Raw genomic sequence first — 10445 nt, 5'->3', positions numbered from 1 at the left:
ATGGTTGTGACTACAAGTAAAGGAAAAACAATTAACTAAATTAAAATAAACCATCCCGGTAAATGAATCCTAATCCTTAGCACTTGTCTAATAGATTTGGTTCTTTTTTTTTATCATTTTTATTTATTTTCATTATTTAATTAGCTATTCAATCTTTTTTCCCCAAAAGTACTGGTTTTTTTTATTCAATAACAAAGTTATATAGCTTGAGTTTGTCTCCTGAAGTACTCAATAATAATAATAATAATAATAATAATAATAATAATAATAATATATTATTATTATTATTTTTTATCTCGTATACTTGTAAGAGCCATTACTCTAAATCTCTGGATAATGAATTAATATCTCTGTGATTTCGATGTTACGACATTGATAAAATAATTTCTTGCATTTGAATGCGAACTCAGCCCATTGCAACGCCACCCAACACCATTGAGTCACCGTCTTAGTCAAACACATCTTTCAACCTGAGCCATGTGATAGTGCCACTAATGCTTACTCTCTCCAATATAATCCTATTTATAAGAAAAACCTTAAGGCTCATTTGTAACTTTACCCCATACTAAAAATACATAAATTAAAATACTTTAACATTTAATAGGGGCAAAAGTATAAAGGCTGACAGAAAAATCCTAAAAATGCATGCTCTATAAAAATGACTAAAATACATACTTTCTTTCTCTACCCTATAAATAGAAATAAGTATGATATTTACTTCCTCTAATTTTATTTATAAGAAAGAGAAAGAAGGAATGTTTTGGTCATATTTATAATGCAAGTCATTGACTTTATATCACAATTTTCTCCTTATATATTAAATGCTAGTGAAAGAAAATTTGTTACTAAATAATGTATATTTAATATAAGCAAAGTTAAAAACTTATTATATTTAAAAAAATTAATAAGTTTTAAGATTTTCTTTAATTCTGATTATATATGTACATTGAAAATAACTTATAAATAAGAACATTAGGAGTATATGATCTGTGAAGTACTTCAATATATATGTAATTTCTTCTCATTTAGCTACATAATTCAAAATGTACGTATTTGCCGAAATTCTTCTGATATCATAATTCTGAAATCAGCTTTCATATCCTGCCTACTTTATTTATATAAAAGACTATCTGGGATTGAGTCTTCTAAGCATGGTCCTCACTTTTATACGTCGATAGTTAAATTCATTCTGAAACAGGAAGCTACAATTTTCACTAATGATTCAATTGAACGCTGCACACAAGTTCACCATTCATGGGAGAGAAATCTTTCAGCTGGTGATAATAAACATCGAGCTGAGGCTTACCTGCTTGACTCTGAACAAACAAGTACTCAGGAGATACATGATGAATTTAAAACGGTAAATTTGTGATCTTTGTAAACCTTTGCAGTAAAATAATTAATTGTGCTTCCATTCAAAAAAAGAATCATTAATTGTGCTAGTTTACCATTGTTTTATGCTTGTTTCAAATATAAATTGTTGATGGAACTGCATTTGGAGAAATAATTATTTTTGGTAAGAAACTCATTCACAATAGATAAGGACTGATATATAATAGATTGTTGTTAAAATTGGAATATGAATATGTTTTTTTTAATGGAATTTATTATTAGTTCTTATCTATGAATAAGTTTCTTATCAAGTTCTTGGAGGTAATTCTCTCATGATTTTTTTATATATATATTTACGGTATACTAGTTAGCAGATGTATTAGAATGTATATATTGTAATGTTGATGAAATTATCTTTTAAAATGGACAAATTGTTTTGCGTCCGACTGAAATTGGTAACGGTGGGCTGGACCCAAATAGCCTTGGAAGACCATGCAATTTTGATTAATGGAAATTATTTATTTATTTTAGAGGCCGTGGCTTCTAGAAAGATCAAGATAGTGGGAAAAGCGGAATAATTGTGTGCTGAAGAGGTGAAGGACATGTTATGCTTGCCAAAATCAATAAACACCCTAGGTATACAGGTCGTAAATATCGTTTATAGCAAATTAAGATTGTTCTTATTAAAAAAGATAAGTTAAATAGCAAATAGGCATTGGCTTTTCCATTTTTCATTCAAGTTCAACAAGCAAAATGTAGTGGTGAATGATTCAAATCAAAATTAAAGATGTAAAATATATTAGGCAACTAAGATTTGTTAGCACTCTAATTTCAAGAAAACAACAAGAAAAACAACCTAAAGTTTAGAGCCGATAATTCGAGGTGAGTCGAGTTTATTCAGACAGGGATCAATTCAAATCAGGCTTAAAGTATCCTGCCCTTTCTAAAAAGCTTATATAATCAAGCTCGACCCTAACACCTTTAGGTTTCGGACTTATTCATATCAGCCTAAATGCCTAAAACTTTTTAAGAATATTTTTTATTTTTAAATCAAGTTGATTTTAATTTAATCACGGTTAGACCACTAACTTAAAATTATTACCCCAATTAGTTCAAAGTTTTTAATAACTTTTGGATAAAATGTATTTTTTATTTTTAAGAATATGAGAAAAATAGTATTATTATATTATATAGAAAAAATTATTTAATTATGAGTAAAATACTATTTATTCTTAAGTATTGTGGTATATAATGAAAAGTAATTTATTTTAAATCAAAAAGGGAGAAATTCTATATCTAAAATTTATCTAAAAGATCATTACACGGATATATGCATTTGACTCTCTAATAGCAAAATTTAGAAAGGAAGGGTTAAGGATTCTATTAAAGTATTTTGGGTTCGGGTTGGACTTTTGCTAAAGTAAAAATTAAAAAAAAATAAGCACTAATAGTCTAATATTAATGATAAAAAATACATTTAAAATTATAAAAGGCATGGTTCAAATTTGGTTAAAATTTCAAAGAAAAAATCAAAACTTGAGCCAAACCATTCATTTTTGAAATTTATAAAACTAAACCAAGCTTTACTAATGATCAGTCTTATTCAGTAATTATTGCATTATTATGGATTTGTCACATCCCAAAATTTAGGTGTAACTAACACGGGATATATGCATAGGATTTCACATCTCTTAAGTCTTGACTCAAGAAATTTCTAATCGTAAACCATGAGCATACTTGACATAAGATTAGGCCCTTTCTTGTAATAACCTAGGAATTAAAAAATTAAATTAAATATATTATTGTGTTTTAATTGTAGTTATATTATTTTTGGGACAATTATGACAAGAGGGAGTGCTGGTGTAGTGGAAGTGTGCACATAAAGTATCCCTTAGGTTCAGAGTTTGAATCTATTTGAGCATATGGGGATATTTTTTAAAATTATTTTCAGCCTTTAAAATTACCAAAATGCCACCGGCCTATTAGATATATTTTTTTCTCTTCCTTCTCCTTGATTAATCACGTTTCTACATCATAGGGCGGGAGAGAAAAATCTGGAAACCTTAGGTGCAGTCTCTATCTTTATTCCTTCTCCGAATAATTTTCTCCATCCACTCTTTTTGTTCGTGCATGGTGATGATGTGAGGAGCTGATTTGGTGTCATAGGAGGTTCATATTAGGAGATTTAAAAGCTAGATACCATTGTCTTCTTCATCCCCTGTTGAGCCACAAGAATTCCATCTCCTCCTTTGTTTCTAGCTCTAATGGTTTAAGGTAGGAATTCCAGATCTTTTCCTCTTAATTGTCTTCATGCCTTTATGGGTTTATGTTGTAATGAATGATATTTTGATGCTTTTGTGGGCTGCTGTGTGTACCTAAATAAGGAAGATAAATTCATTAAGTTGAAACTTTAGGTATTAGGGGGAAGAGGATGATGGTGTGGATTGAAGCTCTAATTAAATTTGATTGGTTTATTGGTTATAATATTGATATAAAAAAATTTGGAAGTATTAAATTGAAGAGGAAGAGGTTGGTATTTGTTTAAGGAATCGGTACCGATAAGGTGTTTGATAAAATGTTCATTAAAAAAGCTTTGCTTGAAATTGCAATTATTAAAATCTCATTAAATTCATTGAAAGATATAATTGGTTGGGATGCTATTATCTTATGAATTTAACTTTAAAATTTCAAAAGGAGATACTTGAGTAGATATTTTTCTATAACCTTATTGGATCTCACAAGAAACATGAATTGACTTGGGTGTTGTTCATTTGTGAAATTAAATTGAATATTGTGAAAAAATTTATCTAAGTTATTGAGAGATTAATTAGATTCTCAAGAGTTTTATGTTTGATAATTTATAAACTATAGCATTGTCATATGATTTAATTTTTGGACTTGTATGTTATAGGAGTATACTCAATATTTTAGTTAAGGGGCGTATACATATGAGGTAACTACGATATTAGAGAAGCATTTAAGACATGGATTGTGGTGTTTTTTTTTAATTTTTTTATTGTCATAGTTAATTAGGGTTTGTCTTAATTGATTTAATTTCTTCACATGTAAAAAAATATACTCATATAGGGTGTTTAGAGGAAGAAGATCTTGATAAAAATGATAAAGAGTAAAGTTGGGAAGACTTATTAGGTAAGTGGATAACGTTCCAATCAATTTATATATTAGAAAGTTTTCTTTATCAAAATATTGTTTTCAACAATTTACATATATTTGTATATTTCTATTGCTTTATAACTTCTACTAATTAAATTGTTCTGCTTCTTGAAGTCATGATTTATATTTTTCATATTGATGAAAATGCTTTTATAAATTCTAGTAGTTCTATATATGATAAAGCTAACCATGAAAATTTGTGAACAGTTTATGAGATATTAATTGTGAATTTTCATATTTAGAAGTATTGATGTTTTTATATGTCTCATGCGAGTTTGATATTAAAAAAAGAAATTATATTTTGAAAGTGATGATTTTCTCGCATGTATGAAAATAGATTTAAAAAGGAATTGTACACAGAACGCTAGTTGCTAATGGCAGTTCTGTTGGCCCCTGGCTCGCCATTGTCAATTACTAGTTAGTTGATTTTCGTGAGCTTTGTTCTCACATCTGTTATTCACAGGTCTCGTACATGCGTATGTTTTGTGGCTTCAACCACATCTAGTTAGTTACTCTCATGGATTATGTGTCCACGTCTGTTTCATGGCTTCAATCATGTCTGATTACTTACCCCTATGAACTGTGTGTCCACGTCTATTTCGTGGCTTCGACCATGTCTGATTACTTACTCTCGTGGATTGCGTGTCCACATTTGTTTCCTCGCTTCAGCCACATTTAATTACTTGCTCTTGTGAACTGTGTGTCCACATCTGTTAATTGTTCTGACAAGTCCCTATAAAAATGAATTTGATTATTTAATGATTTTATATCCCATCGGTTTTTAATTAGTAATCTATTTATAATTACTCATTTCGTTTATTAGCTTCCTTGAAATCAAGTGATAATAATATTTGATATGATAATTTAATGGCTCAAGATTTTATCTAAAGTTATATAGAATCATTTTATTTTGAATTTATTTAAATCTTCATGGAGATCGTTGTTTTTTTAATTTACATAATTGCTTTTAACTTTTCTTTCATTTATGTTTAATTATTTATTTTGGGACATTATTCACTGAAGATAATTTTGGTCTCAAATAGTGTAGCTGATGCTAAACCACTCACTGAACATTGAGGAGTTTATGATTGACTAGTTGTGGAGGAGTTAACGATTAAACTTTCTCTTGATATAAAGTTTTAATGATAAAATTTTATTTTGTAAACTTTTTGTTAGATGCTCCACATAGTCTATGATTAGGGTGTTTATGTTGTTATATATATTTTTGTCTGCTGGCTGGAAGGAGCTCGGCTCCTAATTGACTTGATATTTTTTTGATTGAGATATTGTGTTGTAGAATTTTTAAGAGATCCTCTTTATAGAAGAGGTTCTGTTAAAATTTTTACAAAAATATTGAAGTATTTTATTAATATCAAAAATATTTAAGCATGTTTTAATTCAAACTAAAGCATAATTATGTATTAGTCATGGAAAAACTACCCGCTTTGAGGCTTAAGGGATGTGCGGTGGTTCACATTTGGTGCCGATCATCCCCTATTTTTAGAGTGTGATATTTTCAATATATAAGTAACCAAACGCAGCTTAAGGTTACGGAAACAAATATAAACATACAGTTTGCGAGGATAATACTAAACAAATGTGGCTTAAAGTCACAAAAATAAATGTAGGTGTTAGACTCATGAATAAAAAATACGAGTGTGATGCTCACAAAAATTAAACTAACTAGTCATAATTATGGCATGCCAAAGACTAACAAAACTATCATTAGCTGTAACATCCTCCCTCTCCAAGAAGTCTCTCATAATTATTTTTGGGTTTAAGGATAGGATGAGGTTGCGTTTAAGATAGTTTAAGACAGTTTGAGCTCAAGAAAAAAAGAATCTAACATCTTAAGTCTTAGGACTTAATTAATATCAGGGACAAATTATCCCACGATAATTTGAATTTACCACATAATTATTTGAGTAAGAAGAATTTTACGCTAAATGAGATAAATTTTAAAGAATTAGTTTGAAGACATATTTTCAATGAAGGGAAAATTTATAAAATTGAGTGAGATTAAATAAATAGAATCTTAACTCATTTAAGAAATTATATTTATTTAAATTTAAATGTTATTTAAATAATATTGAAACACTATATGGTTGAGATTTAATGTTTGGTTTTTTAAAAATAAATTATACTAGAAGATTTAAAAGTATAAAAAAAATCTGTCATATACATATATATATATACACACACATATATAATGTGAAAATAAAATAGAAGAAAGAAAATAAATAAATAAATAATAATAATAACAACAACAACAACATTTTAAAACAATAAAAAGAAAATATAATAAAGTAATGTACAAAACCAACAGTGGCTCGTGGCCCACCGGCCACCGTTGGGTTGACAGTGCCCTCAGCGGCGTCTCAGACAGCGATAGAGATCACAGAGAAGAGAGAGAAAGCGTCACGCACGCTAGGGAAAATTGTGCAGAAGCTATGCTGGTATTTTCGGGCTTTCAAACACTGGATCAGTGTCCTAAAATTTTATTCTAGCCAATATTATTAGATTTAAGTGAATTTAAAATTTGAGAGGGATCTTGAGAACTGAATAGAGATGTTGAGTGGTAAATTTAGGCCTTTTTGAGTGTGTGTTTGGTTTTTAGTTTGTTAAATGTTTATTTAATAAAAATTAGTTTAGTGAAAATCAATTATTGTAACGAAATTTATATTTGGATATATTTTTTCAAAAGCCAATTTGATACACTGAAAGTTTTTTGGTTTGTGATAGTGAAATGTACTTTTGAATCTACAATTACCAAAAAAGATATTGATTTATGATGATTTATAATTTTTATTATACAAACAAATATATTTGAAATATTTAAAAAATGTGATAAAAAATTTAAACAACATAAATTTTGATCTACAATACTAAAAATTTGATCTCTAATTATTTTTATTTTTTTATTTGTAATTTTAAAAAATGTGATAAAGATTTGTAATTTTTATTATACATTAATGCTAAAAAATAACATGATTAATTATTTAATTTATAATGCTAAAAACTTGATACCTAATTATTATTATTGAAATAATAATTATATTTTTAATGAATTAACTATTTCTTAAATAAAAGAATAAGATATTAAACTTGATGTAGTATGGTCAAATAACATCCTACTTCTCAAATCCACTTTTCAAAAGCTTCAAATAGTTACGTTTCAAAAATTCACTTCCAGTTACTGTTTGAATGTACTTTCAGAATGTGCTTTCCTACAAAATATTTTACCCAAACAACTTTTGGCTTTCTGAAAGTAAAATTTTACTTTCTGAACATGAAAAGCAAAAAAATAAACAGACCTTGAGATTATAGAAAGTAACATTATGCTATATTTGGATACATATGGATTTGAATTTGAATTTGAGCCAAATTCATTATTTGGGTAATTAAAAATGTATAAATTTAGATTTGACCTAAATCCAAATTTGAATTCTACCTCAACCTCTTTGTAATTTAAAATTTTGTCTAAACCTTTATTATTTCAAATTCTAACTCAATCTCTTTTGTAATTTGAGCCAAATCCACAAAGGCTTGATTAGCTTGCCAACGGTAATTGGACCGGATTACCAAAGCTGACAGAAATAAGCCGCCATCATTGATTGAGACCAGGCCACCGCTGGCCACCGAGACTGCACTGCCAACTTCAACTAGGACCAAATGGCTGACTTTCATTGGGATGAACCTCTCACGCCAATAGGGACCAGAGTGCAAGAAATAATCCAAACTACACTGTCGACTTCCACCAAGATTGGACAAATGGCTATGATAGGGACTGGACTAACGACGACGACGGGGAAGGGATAGTCACCTTCCACTTGGACTGAACTGATAGCGACTTGACGGCTGACTTTCACTGGGACTAAACTAATGGTGACAATCAAGACCGAACGACTGACTTTCATTGGGAGTGGGCGGCCTGTGTTGACTGGGATTGGACAACCTCTTGCGACTAAGATTGAACCATCAGCACTGATTGTGACTGGATTGTCAACAATTCGATCTTGATCAAAGTCATTAACCTAATCTTAATAGGCAATGACGATCCAGTCTAGGTCGCCTCCTAGTTGAAGTCAGTTGTTTAGTGCCAATTGTTGCCGTCAGTCTTGTCTTGGTGGAAGTCGGTTGTCCCATCCCAGTTGTTGCCAATGCTATAGTCCCAGTTGGCATTGGTCGTTTGGTCTCAGTAGAAGTTAGCGATTCGAACTATCAACTTTGACTAGGAACGGACTGCTGATGTCATCTAAGTTTCTTTTAAATTTAAATATAAAATTTAAAATTTGAAACTTTACTTTAGATCCAAACAAAGAATTTTAATATTATAATTTAAAATTTTTTATATCATCCAAACAAAGAATTTATGAATTTATGAATTTTAAATGTGATATTTCAAATATAAAATTTTAAATCCAAATTTCTAACTTAAATCTACCAATCTAAATGCAACCAGTAACTCTAAGAGTTGTAGAAATTATTTTAGAACTATTTAGAGCAATTTATAAATTAAAAGTAATTCTAGATAATAAATTATAACTAACTAGAATTTATTTTAATTATTTGAGAATTTATTAAAAAAAGTAATAACCGACTTAACATAAAAATTATTTTGGACAGTCCTTGGGATAGATTGAGATACTTTAAGGTTAGAAGAACCTTAAATAAAATTAAAAGAATTTTTGGAGTATTTTTAGAGTTATAGGTGACTCCCATGAGTACCTTGAGATAACTTTAGAGTAAGAAATAAATTTAATTTGATTTGATTTGATTTTAATTGCTCAATTTTACTTTTGTAAAGGTGTTAGAAGTTTCCTAGGGACTTCTAAATTCTTGCTTTGATGTTTGAGTTAGTTGGAAGAACTCTTATAGAGAAACTTCATTTTTTTTTTTTTTTGAGTGAACTTGAGTTCAGATAATTTTTTTTAATATTACCTTATATACTAGTATGAGTAAATAATTGAACTTTTTATATACCAATATCAAATTAAACTTAAATAGCCTGCTTATAATAATGCTTCGCGAAAACTAAGCCTAGTGGTTAATAAATTAATTTTTGGTGAACATTTGGTAAAACTTTGGTTAGTGAAAAAACCCCTAAAAATCTTTATAATTGTTTTGTTTTTAATTTCTAGGATTGGATAGACCACATTGATAGTAATTTAACTGGTTGGAGTTTGGTTGAGTTGTTTGATTCATCAATCATCAACTATTGTACCATATACAAATCTTGTGGAATTGCATTCTGATTGGTCAATTTTTCTTCCTTCTTATTGGTGGGTTCACTTTAGATTAATTTTAATTCTCCTTAGTCGTTGGTTGGATGATTTTGGTCCAAGGAAAATTCTGTATGCTCATTGGTTGGTTCTCTTCTTTTATATTTTGGTCCAAAATATAAAACATTTTTAATTATAATTTAAATACTAAAAAAATTCAATTTTATCCTTATTTTTAGTTATAAATATCAAAAGTTTTTATTTTTACCCTTTTTCCCAACCCTCAATAATAAATTAAATGAGAGAGATAATATTTTTTTAATGAAGTACTATAATATGAGAAAGCATGATTCTCCTTATAAACCAATAAAGTTTTAGTTATCATCAAGAGTGAGAAAAATATGATAAATATCAATCAAGTTACACAACAAATTAAGTCAATAAATACAAGGTAACATAAAAAAAAAAATTCAAAACTTACTAAATATTTTATATTTTAAGTCAAGATGAGCAGAAACAATGTCTTATAATTTGGACAGGAAGAAATATGATATTATGTGCTGCGTGAGAGCGTTTTTGTTCCCAATACAAGTATATTTTTGGGTCTCTCTGTACTCTGGGTTTGAGAGTAATATATAAAGCAATCTGCTTTTTCACATGCCCAGATGGAAGAAGATGAGCCTTTGATCATCGATCATTTATCAGCAGTCGCTACCA

This window comes from Prosopis cineraria, unplaced genomic scaffold (genome assembly GCF_029017545.1).
Source record: "Prosopis cineraria cultivar Desert tree isolate PC_DT_omini unplaced genomic scaffold, ASM2901754v1 PC7, whole genome shotgun sequence".
In the NCBI taxonomy this organism is placed as follows: domain Eukaryota; kingdom Viridiplantae; phylum Streptophyta; class Magnoliopsida; order Fabales; family Fabaceae; genus Prosopis; species Prosopis cineraria.
This window is presented reverse-complemented; position numbering follows the sequence as displayed.